This window comes from Nesoenas mayeri, assembly GCF_963082525.1.
Source record: "Nesoenas mayeri genome assembly, chromosome: 2".
Taxonomy (NCBI): domain Eukaryota; kingdom Metazoa; phylum Chordata; class Aves; order Columbiformes; family Columbidae; genus Nesoenas; species Nesoenas mayeri.
Window position 1 is genome coordinate 103,277,512 of NC_137543.1, and position 27,418 is coordinate 103,304,929.

The window sequence follows — 27,418 nt, forward strand, 5'->3', positions numbered from 1 at the left end:
CTATTAAGAATGCAAAATGTGTTTGAAGAGACAGTGCTTTTTTGGCTCCAAGCCAATTCTATAGATGTTCAAGCGTTTCCAAAAATCCTTCTTGCAACAACCCTCTTCTGAATTAATGAGAAAATATGGTGGAAAAAAAATCAGCACATAAAATAGCTGTGATATACAGCACTTAAAACTCTCCACCTGACACTCCACACAAAATAAAAAGACCGATTTAAGGGTGGGGTGGCACATCGGGGCCACCGGGCTGTCGGCAGCGGTTGGAGCGGCGGCAGCTGCAGGAGGCTGCCCGGCTGGAGAAGAAGGGACAGGGGGCGGGAAGAGTTTTTCCTCCAGCTCTCTCTCGGGAGCAGCCAAACCGCGCGACTCCCGCTCGTTCCCGCGTTTACCGGCACACGGGGCGGGGCCGAGGAACGACGGCTCTGTCATCTGCTCGTCGGGGCTGCTGGGTTGGTCTTTGCGGGAGGCGGTAGCGATTGGTCGGGTCTGTGTCCAACATGGCGGCCAACGCGACCACCAGCACTTCTCGGCTACTGCCGCTCGGGAACCGGCGCCGCGACGCTTCCGCGCTCTCCCGGTGCCCGGGCGGGGCTGCGCTGGCGTCCGGTTTGTGCCCGGCGGGCGGGCGGGGAGGGCGAGGCCGCTTGTGGGCACGTGTGAGTGGCGCGGCCGGCGCCGCCGCTTGGCGGGCAGCTGGAGCGGGGGCAGCTGGAGCGGGGGCAGCGGGTGTGCCCGCCGGGTCCGGCGGTGTCGGCCGGTACGGGAAAATCCCGTAGAAGATGTTACAGAATTGTAAGTATTATTTCTGCTTGTTGTTGCTGTTTAATTTTTTGTTTCCTGAGGGAAAACTTTCTATAAGACCTGTAAGCAAAACTTTTTTATGTTTTTGGAATATTTGCCAGCTGAATAGTTTATACCTTGGACTTAATCTCTAGGGGGTGATCTGTTCAGGGCAGCCGTGCCATAGAGTAGCAGTTGCATGATTTATACTTGTAATCAGGTTCCTAATTTGTAGCCTTTGTTTTGCGTGGGTTGTGTGTTGAACTTCTCAGTAGTTTGTTTGGTTTTACATTTTCTTAAGGTCTAGACAAAGATTAAAAAAATTAGTGGACTTAAAGATAAGTGTTTATTATTTTGTCATGCCATGTTGCTATTTGAAACCTATTTTGATTATTGGTGATATTCAAGAAATTGCTGAGATTTAGAGGGCAAATCTTGATGTGCTGAGCAGAAAAGTGCAATGGATCTTTTTAGTTGCCAGGTAGCTTTCTTGACCCATGTGGCCAGTTTATCAAGATTACATTGCAGTGTGGCTAATCTATTTGTTAGTTCCAGCAAATATCATTTTAATGCAGAGATTTATGTCAGTTCTGTAGTCAAGACTGCAGTCATTGTGGTTATGTGTTCTTACTTCCTTTTTCTAATGCTACTTCAGTGAGATTCCACCTGATGGCAGAAGAATCACAAAGCTAGACCAGATTTTGCTAGATGGAAATAACATAAGAATGGTAAGTCTTCGTTCTTAAAATGCTGCATGCATTTATTTTGTCTGCTTGTAAACCAATCAGTAATTTAGTTCAAGTACTTCAAGCTGAGCTTTCCAGACAGGTATGTTACATAGGCTGCTTTCAGGTAGCTTCTGGGGCATATCTGTGTGTGAGTGGTGCTGGAAAAGTGATCTTATTGCCTTACTTGGAACATGTTACACTTAAAAAAACACAAACAAACCAAACCAAAACTAACAAAAAACCCCAAAAAACAAACAAACAAAAAACCCAAACCAAAAACCACATGAAGAGAGTGTATCCCTAACTTTACTTTGGTGGATGCTTTTCTGGTCTTCAGGTGTGCAAGGAAATCACTGGCTTTGTTGCCCAGTCTGTAGGCTGGTTCCTACAGTTCATGAGTGTTTGCCTGCATAACTGTGTAGGATGGGATACATCTGTATTTCATCCATTATCATATGTATAGTTGTATTTGCAGCAGTTTGGATGTTTATGAGCTCATCAAGTCATTTGACAATTATGACAGCATGTGGTGCCCAGATCGTTGTCCCTTTACGTACTGTGAAAAGAAAATCTGGACATCTCTTGGATTGTGTCAATTCAGAAGCATTACAATTTTTAGTTTATCATGTGTGGATGTATGTAGATCAGTTCTGAAACAGTAGTTAAATATTGTGATTATACATCCCTGAGCTGAATTCTGCAACTTTGTAAGTACCAGAAAAACAGACCCACAGTAGTTTTTTGCTTGTTTGCATAGATGGCTCCAAACTCTGAGATTCCTGCAACAGGGCATTCCTAATTTTGTGGGACGAGTAAGACTGACTTGAGTCTAAGGCAGTTCTGTGTGAATGAGGAAGGAATCATCTCCATTTTGCTGTCCACCTTGCACCTCCTCACCATGTGTCTGAGCAAGTGCCATCTTGACTTAATGTTGAAGCCTCTTTTTGCTCTGCTTATTGTTCTTCATCCTTAAGGGATGGTGCATGTTCTGGCTTCTTGTATGGGGAAAAATTACTACCATCCAGTTAAGATGGTGGTGTGCTGTCCTTGAAGCAGAAGCTGGTGATTCATAAGAGTGCAAATTTTCAGCAAGACATCAACATGTTTCTGTATTAGGTCTTATGTCTTTTGAGGACACATTTTCCCACATGGAAACCTGTGCTTTAATCTTTTTCTTACATCAGTCCCCAAAGCAGCTCAGCTCTTTGTCTCCAGAAGTGTTCAGCTATTTATTAGGAATATGTCAGTTAAAGGACTGTCTCTCCTTTTTTTTCCCTTATCAGTGCTTTTCCTTTTGTATTTATTTTTCTATTGGTCAGTTCTTTACTTTCTTCACAGGAAAGTGCAATGCTGACTGGCTCCCTGCTGCCTGTAGAAGGGTTCAGGCTCTCTATTACTTGTTGGACTATGCATAGCACTAGAAGTTGACAAGAGGAAACCACCTTCCCAGTCTAGTGCTAGTCTGGGGAAGAATGAGTGACTGGAGAAATGCTTCATGAAAGGAAGCATGTTCTTTGTCCTTTTAGAAATCAGCTGTAGTGTTTCTAGACAGAATTGTTTCCTTGAAGTTAATAACAAAGACAAAAGCCAAAATGTGTGTTATCTGGGAACTCATTTCTCTTTTGTTAAGCATTCTTTGTATTTTGGAGATTCTTTTTAGCATGTGCTTGTCTGGCAGTAACTGACTTCATCTGTTGGGAGAGTAAGATAATATTGAATATAAAAACCACTTTTGTGGTCAACCATGAAGTCTCCATCTGCTAAAATGTTGTAAAACAAGAATTGTTGCATATGGGTCTGTAGAACTCAAATGTGTGGCACTAACAGAAAATTGTGTTTATCTTTCATAGCTGATTTCTGGAGGAGAAGGACCTGAAGTATGAATTCAGCAGTTATCATCTATGAAGACATGTTATATATATGTATAATCTAAATAGGGCTTTTGGGGTGTGGGTTGTTTTGTTTTGTTTACACACTCTTGCAGTTGACATTTGATAAAAGATGAGGAGTTCCTCTTCAGGAAAGGTGCGTTGCTAATGATAATACTGACTTTGTATGTTGAGCTCATCACTTCTTGTAAAGATGCACTGATCTATTCTGAATCAAAGACTTTCTTTTTGTTAGTATTTGTGTTCTGTTCTGTAAGTGCACAAGCTATAGGTAGTTTCATAAGTGTTTGATGGAATGGAAAAATAATAGATCTATTTCAGCTGCTCTAAGTCTTTAGTTTTTCTGTGTCTGGTGCATTTGTTTATGGCCCAGGTCTGTAGAAAACACCAGTTGTGAGCTGATGTTGCTCTTTGGGGTACAGGCAGATACTAAGCTGGATCATCTGTTTAAACATATCTTCAGGCTGTGTCACCAGAAACCATGTGATAAAATGCTGTAGAATTCTGGAAGCTCCTCAAAGTGGATGTATCTGTGTGGTGCTCAGCAGCCTTTGGTTCTGCTGGCTTTGAGGTTCAGCTCTCTTGGACTTCTTTTGCTTGGTAGCTCTACTTTCTTTTAGTGAAGGCACCGGAATGGTATTTGGCAAGCGAGGACAGACAGACCAGACGTAGTTCATGTTCAAGGGGTTAAAAAACAAAACTGGACCAAACCTGAAAGAGGGCTGGGGTTAAATCTTCTTCTTCATGTCAGTGGTCATTCTGCTTTCACCACCAAGTGGTGCTGTGTGTACTTAATTACACTGGGAGCTGCCTGTGCCTGCCTGTGTAGTTCAGAGCAGTCCTTAGAGAAAATGTTCTTCTGGCTGCATATGTTCTCCTGTGATATTAAAAACTTGACAGATATTGGAAGCAGCTACTACTTTAGGAGAATTTCTATGAAGTAAGGAATTGCTGGTTTTATTTTGTCAGCATGGACAAGAAAAGAACTGATTCTAAATCATGTCTGCTGCAGCTTACGCTTCCGTGATCCACTGCTCCACTCATCTCTGTGCATAAATGTCTTTGGAGAGGAATGGCAGGTGCTGGCTCTTCCCATGGACAAGCAGGGTACAATGTGGGCTCCCAGGAACAGGACACACTTTGCCTCCCTGTCTCCAGAAAAAAGAAGAGTTGAAGAAGGGGGCTCAGAAGTGAGAGACTGCGAAGAAGTTGCTGCACTTGATCCTTTTGTCTTGCTTTATCTGTCAGAAAAGCTGCCTTTGCTCACTTCATCTTAGCTCAAAATACAGTGAGAGCTTCTTGCTTGAGCCTGTTAATGGAGAAAGACCCTTCCCTATCCGAGGGAGCGTGCGACTTCTGATTCACTTGCTCTGCTCAGCTGCAGAGCTGCAGTTACCATGTTTAGATTGTGTGGTGACAGTCTATACTACTGACTCCGTGAACGGGTTTTCATTTCTGTCCCCATTTCCTTCTCCAGCATTTTTCAATACATAAATTAAAAAATATTTTTTGAAAAAACTTAGATTTGATAGGAACATCATGTTGATTTTGCCCCCAAAGACGTTGTTTCCTAGAAATAAGTTGAGTCTTCATCAGAACACTTCAAAGATTTCTAGCCAGTGTAGAACTATTGCATTACTTTTTTTTTTAACACGATTCTTTACATGTTCCAGTGTGTGCATTTAATTTCTACTTCACTCAGTATTTTGAAAACAGTCTTAAACTGAAGAGAGCTTTCAAGCTTGTTAGGGAAAAAGAGCAGATCTTGACTCCAAGGTCTGCGGACATCACTCTAAAGACAGTTTCTGTGCATCCAAATGCAGTTAATCCTTTATAATATGAAAAGAAAGACGTGCAGCTTGGAGCTGAGAATTCAGAGTATTCCAGATGGGTCTATCTTGCTGTCTATTCAATATTCCTCTAGCCTGCTGCTTTGGAAGTGCAGGTAATAAGCTTTTCACTTGAGTAAACAAGAAGTGGTGGGTTTTGTTTTTCTTCCCCTAGAAATCTAGTGGTTAATCGTGTAGCTCTGTCCTGTAGAAGTTGTGGACACTGGTGCTCTCCAGAATGCTACTTAAAGTGCCACTACAAGTAGGTAATTTAAAATAATAACCTTGGGCTTTAAAAAGGTGTAAAAGTTAATGATGCGTAAAGATTAGAGCAGGGTAGTCATCAGATTAAAATAACTTTGTGCTTATGAAATGCACAGTGAAGGTTCCTTTCAGATGGCCCTGGTTGCAGTGATCTTTAGTTTTACTATGTGACTAACTCTTTCAGTACAAACCTGGTTCCTTTCTGCCTACTATTTCAGTTTCCTTCCAGACATAGTTAAGGTAGCTGTTTGGGGCTATGGAGTGAATATATATGTGTGTATGTAAAGAATAAGACCTAAAGTGCCCTCCTCACATTCTTAGTTTTTGCTTACCTGCATTTCAGTGTTATCAAGACTTTAAAGCTGACCCGAGTATTGTTGTTGCAAATGTTCCCATGTTTGTTGAACTATTCTGATGAAATAAATAAAACAGTACTCATTTTATTGCTTGCCCTATAACTACACAGGTTTTCCCTGTCTAATATCCTCTTTTTTCAGGATTCACTTTTCTTTTTTTTTAAAACCCGTATGAAATGGAAAGAGATTTCTGGCTTAGAGTTGGCTTTTAATAGATGTTTTATCCTTGGGGAATTGCCCAGCAATCAATTAATAGAGTTCGGAATTGATGAACTTTTGGTATGCCTATGATCGAGTATTGAGGCTAACAAGCCATCATACAGTTCATGTTCAGAGCTGTATGGATACTTAAAGAGAGACAATAGTTTGGTTTTTTTTTTTTAATAATGCATAATATTTTTCTCTTTGGCAGGAGCAAGCAGGTCTGTGGGGTTTTGTAGTATTTGCAGCTTTTCCCTCTCACCAGACTTTAAAAAAGGGAGAACCTGTATCAAGTGCTCAGTTAGGAAGGTGATTTTTAAACAGCTCAGCTGCAGAACAGTCTCAGGAAGAACATGTGTGGCTGTGAGGGAGGGTCTGTGGTGCAGCATTACTGACATTTGCGAAAAATAGTTTTGAAGAATTTTGAAGCATTTGCTTTATGAAAGATACTTTAGGACAATTTCTGATGCTGCTGAAGTTTGCTGAAAAATTTGCACTGATTTCAGTGGTTATGAGATTCGATTTCTGCTCATGCATTAAACTGGAGAAAAACAGAGACCTACATTCAAAGGAAGATTATTTTTTTTATGAAGGGTAATCAAACTAGTAACCTACTTTAAGAATTACTTTTAATACTACGTACTCAGAATCACAAATCAAATTTAGAGGTTCCTCCTTAAAAAGCTCTAAGTAATGTAAAGCTGCGCCAAGTTCTGCTAATTGGGTTGAACTTTCAATAATTTTTACAGAATTATGCCAATTGTTATCTTCACGCCAGACCACTACAGCTTTATGAGACTTCCCAGAACCACCAACAAAAACTGTGCAAGTATGTAGGATCAGACCAGATACAAGTATAGTCTGTGACCTGATGTTAAAGACTTGTAGGTTCTGCAGCAGTTTATATTTATGCATGCCAAAAGCTGTGCTGTTAAGAAAATCAGTGAGTGCACTGTACAAGGACATAGATAGCAAATAAAAAATAAAAACTAAATTTCACAAATAATACATATATGACAAAAGGATCATGGCCTATTAAGACTTAAATTCATTCCCTGCATTTCTTGATCAGAGTAACAATCAGTACATCAGTCTGTTAGCTTTCTCATCATACTGTCCCATGACAGCCACAGGTTGTTCTATGTTGTAGCTATAAACAGACAAATCTGCAAGTCCAATCGAATGCAGTCAGCCTGTAAGGTTGTAATAAATTTATTAATCAAAATTTCTAAGTCCATTTTGGTTGTCATATTTATTGGATATTGTTTTCCCTTACCGGATCAAAGCCCTGTTTCAGTTCTATCAGTGTAGTGTTTGCTTTATCGAAACATTGGCTGTTAATACTAGTGGAAGTATAGCATTCGAAATTTCCTTGGAGATTTCTCGATTGAAGCAGGCAGATCTGCACCATCAAAGCAGCTTCTTGTAGGACATGAAACTAAACAGAATTCTCAGAAAATGTTATTTGAGCTTACAATTTACTTAACAAATCTTGACCCAAGAGAGGTATAGGGCTTTCTGGCAAATACAAGCATTCATATGGTAAAACTTTGTTCCAAATTTGGCATTCCATTGGTCTCAAAAAACGGCCTGTCTTTCGTTCTCTCCCATGACCTCAAAGACTAGCACGGTGAATTTACTAAGAAGTCTCTTACAACTAGTTACCACAGAATAAGTCTATTAAAAAAAATGTTGCTTTAATTTCCCAGCTTCATTAGAACTGTGGATCCACTGGCCAATGCCTTTAAATGTTACCCTCAGACTCCTTCATGTGGTATTACAGTTCTCTAGCAGTAACATTGCTGGGGGAGGGGGAATAAAACCTCCCTCTCACCCCGATCTGAGATGGCAAGACCTCCAGCCCAGCATGAAAACAAATCAGTTCAAACTCCACATCAAACCAACCTGGCTGCATTCTACACCCAAGTCAGTACCAGTCTGACCCAGCACTCTTGACTTTCCAAAGCTGACCAGTATGAAAAGACCGACCTCAGCAAGGAGGCAAAATGATGAGCTCTCTCCCCAGATGTGCCGGAACCTAAGAAACAAGACTGAAGCAAAAAGAAACAGCACCGACAACCTCAGATTCAGAGCCAAGAAGCAACGCAGTGCCACAGCAAGGATGGATGACAACACTCCAGGAAAAAAAGGACAGAGCGGGGGGAATAAAGCCCCCCTTTCTCCGCTTAGCAGTGGGCAACCAGGTTTGGTTTTGGTTTTTTTTTTTTTCTTTCTCGCTGCAGTTTAGATATAGCCAAGGCTGAGTTTATCTTGCAGCTTGACACAGGCCTGAAATTTATATTCAAACTGTACAATGCAGGCCTGGGATATTTTGCTTTTTTGTTTTCCCATTTCATTCCAACCATAATACACTTTATATGCAATTCCAAGTACCTCAGCAATAGTTACATTCCTTAGCTCCATTTACCGTTTGCAATTTACAGATGTCAAAACCCAGCATATTAAACATCAATCCATTATTCCATTTTCCTAAATCCAAATCAGGTCATATTCTAGCAGCTTTTAAATTCAGCCTCTTCCAAATTCACATCTATCATAGCATTTAGTTTTAGTTCCCATACCTCCAACAAACACATAAATTCAATGTGAATCAGAGTTTAACAACTTAAATTATTTTCTGGTCTCAAAATTATTAGATAACAATATGAGCAATAAGGCTTTTATTAGTGTGTCATCTGGTGTGCTACAACTGTTATCCCAAAAGCAGGATTCTTTACTTGGTGTGCATACAAAAGAGCCAAATCCAGCACATCGAGATGAGACATAGCCTATCACAGAGTTGCGCAAGTCTGGATATTAGAATAAAGCTAGCATGCTAGAAAGAAAAATAACAGCTACTACATACAAAAATTTTACCATCACATTCACGCAGTAAGGAACTGAATTACACATGATCTTCTGTATTATCACAAAACGCACATTTTGAGTCAGCGGATTCTCATGATCTAACAGTCTGTGAACTTATCGTACCATATAACAAAGACCTACTAAAACTGCAACATGCTTAAACAGATACCCACAAAGAAAACAGGTTAATAAGGAAAGCATCTTGCAGACTTCAGCTAGTTTTCTGACCTGTGTGTTATCAGTTAATTCTCTCTCAGCTTGTTGAAGTTCAAACTGTTCTGCCTCTAAAACGGTCTGAAATGATTTAATGATCTCTTGTAAAGATTTATTTTGTCCTACTCTTTTCACCTTAAAAACAAATTAATTGCAACAAGGTGTTATGCTTCAAGATTCTATTCTCCAGACACTTTTTCCAATCACTTAACTTATACAGCCCCCCACCATTAATTACAATATTTAACAAGATCTTCCTTCCTCCTATTTCCAAGTGCTTTCCTATGTTCTAAAACATGTCCTAATACTAATTTCTTAGGAACACGACTGAAAACAATAATTCCTGACCCCATCTTGTAAGTAAAAACCTTGAGAAGAGGGAGGATGGCGGGGAAGCACAGGGCTGCTTGCAGCGTGAGTAGGAAAAATGGGGAGAAAGTTTTACGACGCACTTAAAAACAACTAGTAAAACAATTAACTCACATTCCTGACAAGCTGCTTGATTTTCAGAGAGGCAATACACAGGAGCAGAGCACATAATATGTACTGTAAAACTTGCAAATAACACATTGATAGTAAACATTAGCATACTCTACTGCTAATTTCAACACCAGTGCTTCCTTAGCTTCTAAGATTTCCACCTGTTTATTGATGGCCTCTTGAAGATGGTCAATAAATTGCATGTAATTCTCATTGGGACCCTGATTAATAGTTGTAAATAATTTGGCTGCTTTGTTGGTTTCAGGCACCTCTATCATAGCTTGATATGCAAGGTCTGCTGACTGCCTCAGGATTTCAGAAACTAATTGTGCCTGTAATTGTGATGTGCCAATCAGTGTCTCTTCCAAGAGTTGGGGGTACCTGCCCCTTTCAATGATTCCCTATCTTCCATCCTAAATGACCTATAGCTGTTACATTGCATAGGTCTAATTTTGCTTGAGTCTTTCATGGTTTTTATCTGATCTCAGGGCAACTCATACACATACTCCTTTTCCTTTTAACTTTTCAAGAAAATGCTGCAAACCCTCATCTTTATCCAAGTCATCAGATAACGTGGACTTCAACGGTGCTGGAGAATCATTAGTAACAGGGGGGTTCAGAACAGTGCACATTCTCACCAATACTTTCTAGCATCATAATTATTCGTATAACTTGAGTCCTCAGGTGCATCCCCTTTCCCATCATGATCAGCGTTGCCGACTGCTTGGTCCTCTCGCTATTAGCTGAACTAATCTTTCACACAGTTCTTTTGCCCAGTTCTTATCCAGTGACTCCTTCTACTCTCTCATGGAAGTTGGAGGGTTAAAAGGCGGTAAAGGCAGATACAAATTGGTAAAAGGACTGATAGCACACTTGTTTATGACTTTAGCATTCTCAGCTTTCACAGGTTCTTTGGGCAAGTTGTCTGATTCCAATCCTTTGGACTTGCTGTTCTCATCAGGGTTGGGTAATAGTGTAGGAGGCCACCCGCTTGGCATTTTTCCTCCCCCCGCCCCAGACTGCTTGAACTGTCGGGGGTGCCGAAAGCACAGCAGGGCATGGAGTAGGGAGGGTATCAAAGACACAAACCGGGTAAACTTCACAGTGACTTTCAGATTCTTACCAGGCTGCAACACTACAAAAACTACGGCAGCAGCAGACCGTTCAGCCTTAAGATCTTTTAAGGTGGTAATTATAAGCTTCCATGTAGTTGCTAATGATTTAGCTTATTTACCTCCATTGCTGACCTTATCCCATAACTTCTGCCCTATATTGTCCCAAAGTTCAAGTTTAAAAGCCTTCTCGGTTTCTGCCAGGTAGCCGTTAGTTCTACACCAAACTATCATTCTACTTATGTTACTTTCTTCATATTTAAGTCCTCTCACAGAGAGAATATGAGGAGGAGCTTCCCTCTTCCCTCCTCCTGCCCCAGCCGCTCACCTTTTCTGGTGATTTCTTCAACAAATTTTCTGCGGAACGTCCATACACCTCCGCCCGGTTCTCAGTCCAGCTGATCTGCCTCTGCTGGGCCCCTCCAGGCTTTTCCCTGATCGCAGTGAGACACCATTCAGAGTATCACGTCGGGGTCACCATTTGCTGGAGCGAATAAAGGACCCTGCACTCCAATTCAGTGTGAATCACACTAGAGCCATTTATTACAGAAACAAGCCTCCTTATATATGCAGCTATTACACAGTATCACAGTATGTTTGGGATTGGAAGGGACCTCAAAAGATCATCTAGTCCAATCCCCCTGCTGGAGCAGGAACACCTAGGTGAGGTCACACAGGAACATGTCCAGGTGGTTTTTGAATGTCTCCAGAGAAAGAGACTCCACAACCCCCTTGGGCAGCCTGTTCCAGTGCTCTGTCACCCTTACTGAGAAGTTTTTTCTCAAATTTAAGTGGAACCTCTTGTGTTCCAGCTTGATCCCATTACCCCTTGTCCTATCATTGTTTGCCAATGAGAAGAGCCTGGCTCCATCCTCATGGCACTCACCCTTTATATATTTATAAACATTAATAAGGTCCCCCCTTAGTCTCCTCTTCTCCAAGCTAAAGAGACCCAGCTCCCTCAGCCTTTTTTCATAAGGGAGGTGCTCCACTCCCTTAATCATCTTCGTTGCCCTACACTGGACCCTCTCCAGCAGTTCCCTGTCCTTCTTGAACTGAGGGGCCCAGAACTGGACACAATATTCCAGATGTGATCTCACCAGGGCGGAGTAGAGTGGGAGGAGAACCTCTCTCGATCTACTAACCACCCCCCTTGTAATACACCCCAGGATGCCATTGGCCTTCCTGGCCACAAGGGCACAGTGCTGGCTCATGGTCATCCTGTTGTCCACCAGGACCCCCAGGTCTCTTTCCCCTACACTATTCTCTTATCGCATGTCCACACTCCAAGCATGCATTCACTAATTGGATATCATCTACATTCATGAACTGTCCACGCGCTGGAATCTCACTGCTGATAGGTCTGTTGATTTACGTCATGTTGAGGCCCTGTTATTGTAGAACTGCCTCTCTCCCACGGCAGGCCTTGTTTTCAGCTTTCTGAGGTGGCCTTGAAATTCCTTTGGGCCTGGCTAGTTCAGTAACAAATCTCTATCTAATAGAAACCCATCCACAATACATGTCTCAACTGCTGTCATAATTTCTTTTCCCAGTGTTGCAGACTTACAGTCCCAATTCCTGTTGGGTATAAGCATGGCTTTCATAGAAAAATTCCACAGCTTGAAAGCCAAAGGGAACCTACTCAAATATTGTTTTCCGGTAATCTTAGAATGCAACTAGGCAGGTAAAGAAGTCCCTTACTTTTCCCAGAGGTACTGTTTGCTATGAAGAACAATGGTGGAGAAGGATGTAATTCTGTTGATCAGCCTTAATGTCTCAAAACCACTGCATGTCAGGGCCACCACTGTATTTGTTTAGAGAAATAGATCTTAAAACTGATACCAGGCTTTGGAATATTAACTTTGTATTTTACATTAAAGGATACATTGTTTGGAGAAATCACAGGCTCCAGCAACGAAGAAGTTGATTGGAGTGCTTCTGCAGTGGAGGTTATTCTACAAGAACACCAAGTTCAGCATCAGAGTTATAATGCCTTCAGCCTCAATGAGGAGTGCAACAGACAAAGCAAATCATGTGAGTGTGGTCTTGATGCAGAAATCTCATGTAACCTGAGCTGGAATGAAAAAAAGTTCTTATCGGTCCAAAGATGTCAAGCAAGGAGGAGAGAGATGCTGAAACAAAGCAACCTGAAGCTGCTACTTTAACTACAAACATGGAAACTGACAAAGATTGTTTGGAGAAGTCTGAGAATATGGAAACTAAGAAGAGAGAACTAACTGAAGCAACAGTACATGAATTGGAAGCTGTTGAAGAACAGAAAAGAGAGAGTGAGGACATGCACAGTGAAGGGGGAGGTTCTTCAGCTGATTCCATGTCACACAGTTTCAAGCCTCAGAATCAGATGGAAAAATATAGTGAGATAGAGCAAACAGAGGAGAATGTAATCTTAATTAGAGCTGATAATTATGAGGGTACACATGAAAAGCATGGTGAATTAATAAAAGCAGAAAGAGATGGATTATCAGAGAGAGAAACCCCCAGGGCAGTATCTGTTCCTCCAAATGCTACTCATTTGCCACCTGAGCAATGCATTTTGCTTCAAGGTGAAGATTCTGATGAGAAATCTGATGTGTTGATACAGAATGAAGTGGTTTAAAATTAATCAAAAAATGTAGTCAAAGTAACTAATACGGCAAGTGATGCAGGGGAAAACATAAACCAAGTGATAATTGGAAAGGAAATAAAAGCTGCAGTACAGATGGAAGGACTGTGCAGAGGCAAGTAATAAGAGAGAGCTCTCTGAAAATGTATTGTCTGATTTCAGTAGCTCAAAATGCAGGACTTCTATGTGGGAGGTTACAACAGAACCTTCTAGAACTGGTTCACTAATAGCTGGAGGAGAAAGCAAAGAATTTACTAGTTTTGAGGCATCTGGGAAAAATACTATAAAAAGGTCTAAAAATGATTTTGATATGCCAGAGCAGAGCAATGAATCTGAAGAGAAAGCCTGTTCTGTACAAAAAGTTAGGAATGTGAAGTGTTCTGAATGTGTTCCCATGTTCAGAAAAGAACTGAGAGCTTCCAGGACAATTGTAGTGGATGCTCTGGAAACTGGTGCAATTGCTGATTCTGATTGCCACATCTGTGAACTTCATTCAACAGTGCACCCAGGAAATATTTTGACAGTCGGTCATCTAAAAGCAGACACTGTGATGGATATAGATACACACTGTGAAACAAACACCTTTTCAGATACTGCAAACGAATTTGTCAAGTGTGGTTGGGGAGGGTTATCCTAAAGACTCTCTCTTGCAAAATAGAGCGTGTACTAATAACCTATGAAAATACTGAAGGTGCTAATAAATTCATAGTAGATTCTAACAGAGCTGGATGCTTCAGTGACAACGAGGAAAGTCTGTTAAAAACTGGGACATCAAAAGAAAGCCTTGTGATGCCAAATGCTTAAAAAAATAGATTACCACTATGCCAGATGTTAACCAGATTTTCAGAAACTTGCAGACCGACTGTAAAAACCAGTAAATTAAACACAAGAATGTTAGCATTTGGTAATTCTTTAGAAGAAAATGATTCTGAAAAACTTCAGTCAAATGTGGAGCAAAGTCTACTGCACAGTGTTTATATGGGGGTCTCAGTGTTTGAAGAATAGAATAATAATAAAACTTGCACTGCTTGCAGCGTAGGAGAAAATAACACTGATGTTATTCTAGACAGTAGCAGTAGGGGAAAAAAAAAAAAGTCAAATATCTTCCAAATCCAGCCCTATCTGATGTAGAGTGCAATTGTCAGTCACACAGGCAGCCTTCTGAGACACAAAAAACAGTATTTGGTAAGCTACCTATGTTGGAGTCAGAATCTTGTGATGATGTTTCTCTCAAAAAAAGCAATAAATTGGAATGCAAAGAACAAGAACCATCTGAAATCTTGACTATTTCAACTAAGACAGCTGCCCAAGTAAGGCATGCCAAGCTATCAAAGAGGCTGTTTCAAGATAAAAGAAAAACAAAGACTCCCAAAGTTAAAAAGTTAAACTAACTCATCCAGTACTTGCAAATGCTGATACTTCTATGCCAACAAAATGCTCATCCGAGACTATATATAACATTAGGCAAGAGATGGGTCCTCCTTTGCTCCCCTTGCTACTGCCTTTGGTTGCTACTCCTCCAAAAGATGCATGTACTGTGTCCCCAGTATTGTCTTCTACTGGTCAATCTGATCTTAAAATGTTAGTTCCCTCTATCAAATCCTCTTTGCTTTCCCCTCTTGATGACCTTATATCTCCACTACATGATACTCCTGTGCCTCCTCTCATGTCTCCATTAACAGATACTCCAACATCAAAATCTGCTCTTTTATTTTCTCCTCCCTCATCCTCAGAAATGGGAACAGGTAGAAGGATTTGCTCGTCACCTTTGAAATTTTGTACTTCCATTCCAAAGCATGCACTTCCGGTCCCAGGAAGATTTCCTCTGTTTGCAGCTGATAGCGTTGCTCCCCTTGCTCCTCCAGAGAACTCTGTGAAAATATTGGACACTATGTATCCGGAGCTGTCTGCAAGGGCAAGGACACTAAACATTCTGAGAGGAAATATTCAGCTTAACCGATGTGCTTTTCCAGACAGCCAAAGTTTGCCAGGGCCTGTGGCTCAAATAGGCGGGTTCAAAGCAATTGCATCTACATCAACTGCTTTTGTTAAAACTGGGAGCAATTTGAAATCTGACAGTAGCAAAGATCAAGGAAAAGATGTGCAAAATCAGCAATTGTTTTCAAGCTCATCAAATGATGTTGAAGAACAGACACTATTGCCAATGTCTATGCCAAGAAGTGCAAAGAGACTGAGGTTGGATAGTGAACCACCAAAGCTGGAGCCCAGTGATATTGCTGCTGTTGGAAATACTAAAAATAAAATCTCTGAAATGCAGGAGGCTTTATATGACAAAAGCTGTGAAACTGGTGATTCAGGACACAGTTCCAGTTTAGAAGCATCCCTATCAGTAAAGACGGTTATTGATCCTGGCTGCCAGAAAGTTTCTTTGGCATTGAAGAAAATTGCTGAATCCTGTTTTGACTTGTTGCCAGTTATTAAAGGTCACATGTATGCCAGCAATATCTCAAAGATTCCAGTAATGCGAGATGAAGAGAAAGAAGTTATCTATGAGTTTGGTATGAAAAAAAAGGTAAGTAGCATAGTTTTTTTAATTTTGTGTTTTAACAATGACTTTGGTGCAGGTGAAAAGAGTGTAAGTATGTAGTATTTGAGTTCTCAATTGTTCATGCAATCTGCCGTGCTGAAGTCTTTAAAGGTTATCAGACATCTAAACTTGTATAACTTAAGAAAATATAGAAATTCACAAGAAATTACTGTTCAGTGGTGTCCAAGATGCAAAACTGCATTTGAAAATACATTTGTTTTCCTGATGTATGCATAAAACACTATTTTTGCAGAATTTTTTGTAGTGGGTATCATTAACAATTGTAGAAGGAGTTCCTTTAAAAAGTGTGAGGTTCAATTACCTTTTTTAATTCTTTCAATTAAATAAGATAAACTGCGTTGTATACACAGTAGTGGCATACCCTTTCATGCCATGTTTACCTTTATTATTCTCCATCATGTCGTTCAAATGAAGTTTATTGGAAAAATCTTTCAACAATCTGTTTCTCAGTACTGACAGCATCGGTGTTGAAAAAATTCACTTTGATTGCTGTCTTTCTCATAGATATTTTGTAGTCTGCAGGAGAGGAATTCACCAATTGATAGCATGGTAGCATTTTGCCCTGTTTCAGTTCTTGGATGTAATTAAGTTCTCCACAGAAGTTGCTGCCAAGTTCTTGGGACATCTTTGTCAGCAGTTGCCAAATCTGGTAACTTCATAGAAGCAAGGCTGCAGCAGCTTTGTGTTTCCAGGTCCAGCCAGTGGCAAGGCAGAGTACATACTCCTAACAGGCACACGTGCATGTAGTGTGCGCCTGATCTTGTTCTCTTCTCTGGCTGATGAGGGTGAAAGCCTAGCTAACATTAGACACTCAGTATACCCAGTAGGTGGCTCCTGTTCTCCCCACTTGTATCATGCAAAGACAGACTTACAGACGCAGAAGAAAACACATGTCCCTCCAGTAGCTGGTCCAGACCTATGGCCTTACCTGCATCTGTCCCTCAGACCCCTGGACTTGCAGGTTCTGGTTGCTCATGAAGCCAGCACACAGACTCTTGGTGTCTACCTGGTCTAAATCTGTGGCCTCTCCAGCACCTGGCTGCTAAGCCTCTCTTTCTACTCTCCACTTCTAGCCCTCCTTTCTAAACATCCTATAGTAAGTCTTGCACAATCCAAATATTCTCCTTCGTTGCATCTCATATCAAGTCCCATGTTACTGTAGACAGTAACACCCCCTCCCCACGTCCTGGTTGCCTCTTGTTTACTTCTCTGCATTTTTATATGTATGCAAACAGTATTCTTGAAAATAAGATAGTAGTTCTTTTTACTTGTCATACTACTATAATGTATCAAACTTTCTCAAGGATATAATAGTCTAACAATATATTTTGTGCCTTATAGCATTTAGCAGAGTCCTTTTTGCATGCTATTCTCAATGAACTCAAGGCTCAGAAGAATGCCACAAATTACAATTTCAATCAGGCTCTATGTTGAGTCTATATAGGAATTTGTCGACAGTTGGGAGATTTGGAAAGAGCCTGCCTTTTCTGCTATAGCCTGCTTAAAGAAGGTATAGTATGGCTTAGTGGTCTTGTATCTTAAATATGCTGTGTGTCTGCTGTGGTGTTCCAGAATTCTTATGTTTGTAGAAGTGAACAAAAACCCTGTGAAAGTTCCTTAGAACTTTTTTTCTGTTCTAGAAGAATTTTCCTTTCTCACAATTCCTCCACATCTGTGTCTCAGTTTGGTGATGACCTGTGCTCTTAGTAGTCTACTAATTTTTCTGAAGAAATATTTAGGATACTTTGTACTTTCATTTTGCCCCAGCATCTCCAAAATTATAATGTGATTCCAGGGAATTTCGTACTTTTTGCGTATGAGTATTTTCTTTCTTTAACTGAGTAAGCACTGATTCATAACCAAGTCAGATTTAAAAACCTGTGTTGACTTAAAATAGTGTCAGGAGTTGGACAACACCTTGCCAGTTCATTTGTACAATATGTCCTCCTTACAGTATTACTTCCAGTTATCCCAAGTCTTGTTTTGTTGAGAGGGTTTTTTGTTTTGGTTCCCTTCTCTCCCCCCTTCCTTTTTTTCCTGGTGACAAAGGTAATATATACATACTATCACTGTACTAAGTTAAGAGTCTGCCATAGTTCTGGAAAGACTTCACTTAGTTTGAAAATACCGAACCATCCAGGGCTTAAAACAGTATAGTGTTATCTCTGTTTCAAATTAAAATAACATAAATTAGGGAGCACCGAGGAGCAAAATGTTACGAATTTTGGCTGCTTCAGTTAGTATATATCTTCCATATAACATCCCTGACTTTTTTCTTTTTTTTTTTCTTCCTTTTTTATCTGATTAAGGATTGTAGCTTTATTTTGTTCTTAATTAATTTTTTTGTTGGGTTGGAGTATTTTTTGTTTTGGTTTTAGTGGGGTTTTTTTGCTTGGGTTCTTTTTGGAATTCCTGGTTTCTTATCTGTTTTTCTATCCTACATACAGTCCATCATAACTTCCCTTTCACATTTTTCTGGTTAATAGTTTTAATACTGCACCATGTCAGAAACTCTTACTTGTCATAAATCTTTCCTTAGTCTAAATTAACAATTAACCATTTAGTTTTGCAGTACCTTGGTACATTCCCCTTTTTTTGCCTTTCTTCTTTCTGGATAAGGTCCAAACTTCAGTAACTAAATCCACATTTTTGTTGAATGATTTTCTACTCTATACTTTGAATTGCAGAAATTCCTGTTGTGGTTGTTCCATGGTTTTATTGTTATCTTTTAAGTGTCAACACGTCTTAAGGGCTGTGTGTTTTGGTTTGGTTTTAATTTATTTATTTTGATTTTATTACAATGCTTTCATTTTTGGGTTTTCTCTTTCATGTAGCTTCACATATTAATTCCCATCAGAATTATGGCAACACAAGCGTGAGCTGTGTGCCAACTACACAATTGCCAAATTGACTATCAACAGTCAGTACCAGTTCATTAGCCTTGCATCATCTCTTTTAAGTGTTTCAAATTCATGGGCAGGCAATTCAAGTTGCAACATGTAGACAATTCTAGTTTAGCAACTGTCCTCATTCTGACAAAAAAAAAAAAAAGTTCATTCTTCTATGATGAGAGGCTTCAGAGTGAAGAAGGTCCATCCAAGACACTGGGTGGAACTCCATGAGTTTTTATGCTCAGTGAATCCATTAAAGCTTCTTGATTTGATATATTTTCATATGCTCTCTAGTTCTTAAGATCTTTCTAGAAATGTAGAAGTTATGCTGAAGTGAAGAGAGAAGACACATTTATCCTAGCAGTTATCTTTGGGTTTTTTTTGCTTTTTATAGTGACAAGTGTTTCAGTATTGCAGTATTGTATTAATATTTAATGCATGAAAGTAATACCTACTTCTAGCTTAGTCCAGTGTACTTTTTATTGCTTACAGTCTACACACCCATGTTTTATCTTAATATTTTGCCTTGAATATCTCTGCTTTGATGTTCAGAAGGATCTGTTAGCTTCCTTTTGATGGCCTGGAACTCTGTCCTGTCTTGCTCATATAGTTCTGGATATATGATTGTCAGATACTTGCTCTGAGGTTTTTCAATTGTATCAGTAGCACACTTTATTGTGTCTATGGAATTAACAAATTTTGACATGAATCATTAACATACACTCACAACTTGTGTAATTTCCCTGATGGAGCCTGGGAAAATTGCTGAGCAATATCAGATTTTGTATTTGAATTTTAGGAAACTTCTTTGCAAAGGTGTTTTTTTTTTTTCTTTTTTTATCATGCAGATTTCATAGGTGTATGGGTGCAAGGTGTTAGCAAATGCTGTGGATTTGTACTGAAGACCTGATTTTCACATTATTACACATCAGGATTATTTTTTCATTTGAACTAGCTCTAGTTTGATCCAATGATCAGATTGCTCATTTGTGATTGGAGTGTATTAGGCAGGCTTCTGGAGTGCATCTTCCAGTTTAGTTTCATCCTAAAAGAATCTGGTTTCAGTGCTCCAAACCCACACTTTAGTGAATTGAAGTGCAGTAAGTAGGATGAAGGGAGACTAACCTCAAAATGTGAAAGGAAAGGTCCTTTTCCACTGTTGTTACACAGCAAAGTCCAGTGAAGTTTGGTTGTTTTTTTTTTTTTCCTTAAAAGAGTGAAATTACAATAAAGTGGCTTAGGGAGGGGATGTTTTTTGTCTTGGGTCTTTTTTTGTTATTTAATCTCAGGACTGAGATACTCTAGTATGACTGCACTTCTCTGGCCTGCAGTTTTTACATGACTTTTATGCCTTCATCCTGAGTTATCTTGCTGAAGAGTGTACTAGCTTTTAATGCCTGAGTATGGTTTTTTGTTTGTTTTTAAATGCTAAAAACTTACTTTGTTCTCTCTTCTTTTCCTTAGACTTTCCGGACTCAGAAAAATTGGTTTTGTTTATCACAAATGTATGGTCTGACATTTGTCTTACAAGGTGCAATTAACAAAGCTATGCAATTAGTTGTCAGGCGGAGTGCAAGCAATGGGATGCTGGCCTGTTTGAGTGCTTATCTCAGCTGGGAACAGGTAACAAATGCTTTCATTGTCAGTATCAGTTTCTGTCATTATTGGTCATTTTGCTGGCTGAATTGAATCAGGCAGCTTACTTCTGATGAAGGGTGTGAACATACCCTGTGAATCTCCTATGGACTTTGCGCTATTGCACAACTAGTGCTGCTTCAGGCCTTTTTCCCCGTGGTTGTCTAGACCATACTAGAACACACTTTTCTTGTTTTCCTCTTTAAATACTAATCCCTCTATTAAATATTAAAAGTGAACATTGTTTTTAAACTTTGACTGGAATGTTCTTAGGCTAGGGAATTCTGCCCTTCTGTGGAACTGTGACTTTGATGTTCTTTGAGGTGTTTTGTTTTGTTGGAGGATTTTAATATGTATTGGGCTTGTCTGTCTTTTGTAGTTCTCTGTGTACTAGTTAATGGTTTATCATAGTTAATTTTAAGATGAGCCTGTCTCTTTTTACTCATGTGAGGTAGACTATAAGTACTCATTTATCACAGGTTTGTGTATTTGCTTAAGGGCTAGGGCCCCAGTTATTTTGAAAACCTTATATCAGAGGTGTCAAACTCATTTTCACCAGGGGCCACATCAGCCCCGCAGTTGCCTTCAAAGTGAGGCTGATGTGGCCCCTGGTGAAAATGAGTTTGACACCCCCAGGCTTGCTTGATGGAAATGTTCTGCTAATATCAAGTGAACAAAATCATCTTAATTCATAGCTCACCTGTTCCCTGGCCTAACATGCTGCTCCACAACTGCCTTGGAGACTGCAGCTAGGCTTACTGCTGTCAGCATAGCCTTTAGGTGTTGTACCCACTGGAAAAAGCATGATGATTTGGAGGGTTTTTTGGGGGTCTAAAACCAGCCCTTGATTTAATGTGGTACCACTGGAATTACAGCCCTTCTAAATCTCCTGGTTTAGTGCAGTTTTACAGTGGAGTGCATTAAGAGGGCATGGATTTGTGTATATTTCTTTTTTATTAAATCATAGTAGTGGTGTAGCATTAAGCTCCGGTATTCAGAGTTATGCTGTGCTGCAATCCCTGTTTAGCAAATAATTTGGATTCTCCATTCTGTCGGGTGACAGTTTTCAATCTCATGCCAACAGAGATGCACATAAATATGTCTCAGGAAATGTTCTTCGAAAAATTAATTCTGTGCACTCACGCTACCTACTTACTTTATGAATCTCTATGCAATATGAGAGCTGCTGCAGCTGGAGAGAAAGAGCTCAGGAATTTCTATATTGGACATAGCAGAAGACTTCATCCTATCTGTAAGATGTTTTTTACTTAGGTGGAAGTACAAGGGCATATTTCAAGTGGATTGTGGTCGACAGTCTGTTATAAATATAATTTTATTAGAAGATTATTCTACTTATGAAAGTAAAGCTCATGTGGAATGGGTATTTAGTTCTTGGTCAAAGTATGCGATTTTAGTGGCTTGCACCATTGCAGAACTTGCCAGTTTTATGAGCTTTTGTACTGAGAAGAAATGCTTAGCATCCACTGTGTTTGTGTGATAAGCCTAGACTTTTTTCTTAATAAATCAGATATATAAAGAATGTTTGCTTTTAAATTTCCTTGCTTGCCTTAGCTATTTCATTAGCAGAATTACTTCAGATGACATGTTTTCAGTTATTACTACCTTGACTAGGGAAAGTACTTGCTTGGAAATTAGCCCATAATGAACAATAAACTCTAACAATCTCAGAAACAGCAAATAATTAAAAACAGAACAAAACAACTTAGAAAGTGAGCGGATTAGTCTAATCTTCTTGCATTGGAAAACACTCTTCTGACCTTAAAGCTTCATTGAGAGAAACAAAAATCCACAGATTGTAGGAGAGACAAGAGTGGGTGTAGGGTTTCTGGGTTTTGTTGAGGTTTTTTTTTTTTTTTTTCCCAAACTCTCCTTTTCATAAAAGCATCAAGAAAAATACTGACTACTTGAAGATTTTAGTTTATGTCCTCTTTTTGTTTGTATTAAGTCAAACTGAAAGTTGAATTTATGGTGCAAGATGCTGTGAACAATCAGAATCAAATATATCTAAAGAGTTTGGTTCTGAGTTGGTAACTTTTCATGCATTAAGATAACCACCTTCTAAAATTCCAGAGTTCCTCTTTAGATGCTGGTGTTATGGTCTCAAACCTGCTTTCAGAAATGCAGTCATGTCCAAAAGTAGAATTTCAACTGAGTGAGCAATATGGAGAAGATCTGAGTGACAATGCTTGGCAGTACATATTTGCTATTGATCTACTCTGCTGTCATCTGAAATGGGATTGGACACATGACAATGTTATAAGGTATTGTGGCACTTTTCTGTGTGTTTTTTTTGTGGATTGTTTTCGTGTTTGTGGTTTGTTTGTTTGGTTTTTTTTCCCCAAATTTGAGACATTTTGACTTAGCTTCTAACATAATAAAACATTGCAAAGATACTTAGAAATGGGGGTGTTTTAACCTGAGACCTGGACTTGTGTGTGTGTGTGCCTTATTTTAAGATAAAATGAGCAGTTAATGAGTCATGTAGAATTCTATGGAACCATTCTAATAAACAATTGCTTTAAAAATAGCTATATAGGGAAAATTGCGAAAGATCTTGAGATGGATTGTTTGTCAATGAAGCAAAATGATTGTCTTCCTCTGAACTTAATTGTTGGGATTCCCCTCCCCCTCATCACTAGAAAATGAGGGTGGATCTTTTCATGTGCTGAAATTGGAAGGTAACCATACTCATTTGTGTACTATCTTGATTTCAGTCTGGTTTTAATTTGAAAATCATTATAATACTTAGATTAAATGCATGGACTGCTACCATACCTAACTTGGTTTGAAAGATTTCATTTTGATACCTATACTGATCTGGTAGTCCTTATTTTCATGTAGAGGTCATATAACCTAGTAGAATCTCAAAAAATATGGCATGTGTTTAACTATGACATAACGTAATCATTGAGTATAAAGTAAATGCAAATAGCTTACAATCATAATCAAGTCTTTTATACAAGTTATATGCTTTTGAATACTTAAGAAGTTATTTTTAGTGAAATACTGTTAAAATGAATACAAATAATCTTCAGTGAAAGGTATGTCATTTTAACTAAAGCTATATAGAGTTGATTGTCTATGTGGAGTTGTGATGATAATAGGTAACTAGATCTATAAGCATAATTCTAAGGATGAAAAAAGTCTTATCTCGGGTTCTTTCAGGTTTAAAAAGAAGCATCAGATCCTACTTGTAACCTGCAAACTGTGAATTTTCAGCCATATAAGAAGCTTGTATAACATATCAACATGACATTTAAAAGTAATGCAATTTCATATACATTTATGAAGTCAGTAGAGTAAGTCCTTGACTTCAGGTAGAGATGCAGAATGTTGCAGGGAAATGAATGGAAGATGACCAGGAATACTATTCGGAACAAGAATGATTCTTCCAGAAAGCTAGTTTTCATTGCTTGGGTTTAAAACCATCTTTACATTACTCAGATTTGGGGATGCTTGGAATATTATGAGTTTCTCTAGAAGGTGAACTGAAGATGCAAGTGGAGCCATGGAAACACATAGTAAACAGAAGAACCGTTTGCATTCATTATTGTATAAATATTGTACCACCCCTTCATGCAGTATTAGGTTTTCAAATTCATTTGTCTTTCACAGCAAAGTGCTTTGGCCTTCTATGGATAAATGGGCAAAGAAGAGAAAGGGACATGAAACTGCTCTCTCCATTCTTGATAGTGTTATAGCATTGACACTAAGGTTAATTGGTAAGTAATCTAATTTCCTGGCTCAGCTTCTGCTTTATGTAAGTATGTACTTTGAAAGTTTCAGCCTGCCTGGAAAGTGAATTGACATATTTTTGCATTTTTTGGGATCTTGATTTTTTTTTTTTTTTCACTTTCTTCAAAAATTTTCACCTTAAAAGCCAAACTTTTACAAATCTATAGAGACATTTTCTGTTTGTCAGCCTGTGGAAAGCGTGTACTTAAGTTTTGAGAGATGATACTCCAATTTTGTGATAACAAATACCAACATGTTTTATGCATTTAAAATGAAATAATCTACAGCTACATATGCTTTATAGCAAAGTGTATAAAATAAGGTTTTATACGCAACATGATAGTTCTTCTTGCAATTTTAAGTTAGGTTTATTTATTTAGGATCTAGGTGGCATTAAAGGAAAACAGATAAACTTTGGGTTTCAATAAGATATTTTCAGTATGTAGGCTATATTATAATGTTTGTTAAACAACAATTGCATTCTTTGAGTTTTACACTTACAAACTGTAAACCTGCAGGAGATCGGATCAATATGAAGAAAAATGCCTTGGGGTCTTTAGTCACAGAAGGAATAGGACAACTGTTGTTCTCAAGAAACATAGTAACAAGAATGACTAATTTTTGTAATTGAAATTTGCATTTTCTGTTGATAATTCAGCAGACAATCAGTAAGTCTAAAAATTAGGAAGTTGACTGTCTAAATGTCAGATCCATAGTAACCTTTTTTTCTTTCAAGTCGCTTGGGGCAAATAGGTTTGAAGGAAGGATGTCTTGCTGCAGTGAAGAATATTAGTTCTGTAATTGGAGTGTTTGTACAGCATGCAAAAGAGGAAGGTGATGTATATGTAGAGGAATTTAGTGTAATATGCACAATATGAAGTTTTGCCAATGTGAACGAAACACACACAAATTGAGACACATGTGCCAAAACACTGCACTGCCCTGGTGCAGCCTCACCTGGAGCACTGTGCTCTGGGCACCACAGGATCAAAAGGATATAAAGCTACTGGAGAGTGTCCAGAAGAGGGCTATGAAGTTGGTGAAGATTTGGAGAGGAAGCTGTATGAGGAACACCTACAGTCACTCGGTTTGTTCAGCCTGGAGGAAACAGAGGGGAGACTTCATGGCAGCTACAGCTTCCTCACAAGGGGAGGAGGGGCAGGTGCTGATCTCTTCTCTCTGGCAACCGGTGACAGAACCTGAGGGAATGGCAGGAGGATGTGCCAGGGAACGTTTAGGTTGGACATTAGGAAAAGGTTCTTCTTTCCCAGAGGGTGGTGAAGCACTGGAACAGGCTCCCCAGGGAGGTGTCATGGCCCCAAGCCTGACAGTGTTCAAGAAGAGACTGGGTAATGCCCTCAAACACGTGGTGTGAATTTGGGGTTTGTCCTAGGCAGGGGCACAAATTGGACTTGATGATCCTTGTTGGGTCCCTTCCAACTCAGGACATTCTATGATTCCATGAAAACAGCCTGCTTGTGCAGTTTTATGTCAGTGCATAACAATACAGTTTCCAGTTTGAGTCCCTTTCTGTTCTGAAGTTAATTAAGTATGTGTATTACCTTCTGTTTGAGATGGAGAACAACTCTGAGATAGTTTCAGTCACTTTGGAGTTACACTACTTCATGTACCAGCGTATCAGCTGTCTCAGAGAACTTAAAGGGTGATCTTAACTTGAGCAGCTCATGCTGAAGCTTGCTGCTAGCAAGATGGTTGTACTGGGAGAGGGTTGCAAGACAGTCCAAATTCCTGACTGAGACAAAGCAAGGCAATGGGAGCAGCAGAGATCTGTATTGCTAAATTATTCTGGATGTTAAGTACCTTTTGCAGTGAAGCGCTGGTGGATGTTAGTGAGCTCTTTTGACTCACTTGTAATCTTCCTTGCAATCTCAAGTTGTTTCAAGTAAGTGGCATGTATCTGTATCTGTTTCAGACTATGTAAACCTGACTTTTTATAAATGTCTGATCACCCTTAACTAGAGTAAAATCACTAGATGCTTAAATCTTGTATATCCTTTGAATATGCAAAACCTACTGAATTCAGAAAACTGGAAAGTGCTCTAACAGTATAAAATGAGATGTTATAGAATTCATGTGCAAGTTATCATCTTGCTACTTTACCATTTTAGGCACCCCAACTGTGATGTGTTTTAATTCCAACTCTTGAATGGTTTCTTTAGATTCAGTTTTCTCCAAAATATTACTGCATATCCAAGTTTATGTAAGCTGATTTGTCTTAACTTTTTGCAGGTGTTCCCTGGGGTGTGCAGCTGGCAGCCATATATTCACTGTTTGACTTGGCTTCAAGCAATCCAGAAGGTATTGTTGAGGCCATCCATGCTTGGAGAGCAACAGTTCTTAACAATATCCCTTTTGCTGTCACAAATGGCATAGCTGAAATCACTTCTCTGTGTAAAATGATGCTGAACTAAAAACTAGGGAAGTGGGCTGATGTAAAGCAAGAAGTGCCTTATTTTACTAAGCAGTAGTCATTTCCACTTAAAAACAATACAAAGTGATGTGTCCTCGCAAGCTCAATTTTTTTTTTTTACTTTCCTGTTTGAGGGAAGAGTTTTTTAAAAATAAATAAAAATACTTGCTTTTCCTAACAACTGATCAGTGATCTGAAAAATCAGTGCATTTCTGACTCCTGAGATATTTCTGGTTTGAAGTCAATAAAAATCAGTAATAGTTTGACATGAGAGAAGACTAACCCTGGGTGAAAACCTGGCTCTGTTATTTTGTACTATATCTATAAAGTAACCATTCAGATAGCAGAACTTTGCCCAGATTCTGCTTTATTTTTGTTTGAGTAGTCTCATAAGATTGATTAAAAAATGCTTGTGTAAGACAAGTAGGAATTGACTTCTCGTGTAACAATCATGTATAGAGTAACAGAGATATTAAATCTCTGAACTTGTATCTATGGTATATTCTGATAATGTGTCTCACATTTGATATTGTTCCACTTGAGGAATTTTGTGTATGTAAATTGGAAGTTGGTTCAAAAAAGTTCATGATTCTAAAGATAGCTTCACTACACTCTATGGTTTTGTATCTTTCATAATCAAAGAAGCAAACACCATTGTGGACTTTTTGGTCTTTTTAAATAACACAGGATGAACTGTTGTTTTCTGAAAACATTGCTTTTGGGAGCAGGAGAAAATTACCCATGAGGTCATTTCACTGAATGAACTGCCCATAATACTGCAGTTCTGGCT

General features: G+C 39.2%; 1 pseudogene across 1 annotated transcript; it reads left to right on the forward strand.

Annotated features, from left to right (window-relative positions):
• The first annotated feature begins 500 nt into the window (after positions 1–500).
• LOC308053319 (little elongation complex subunit 1-like) lies at positions 501–26,938 on the forward strand (annotated as a pseudogene). Its single transcript has 10 exons — positions 501–760; positions 1,439–1,511; positions 12,604–13,315; positions 13,509–15,879; positions 17,257–17,425; positions 20,271–20,429; positions 22,533–22,723; positions 24,078–24,188; positions 24,934–25,031; positions 26,448–26,938. The product of its transcript is annotated as a little elongation complex subunit 1-like (transcript).
• The last annotated feature ends 480 nt before the right edge of the window (positions 26,939–27,418 follow it).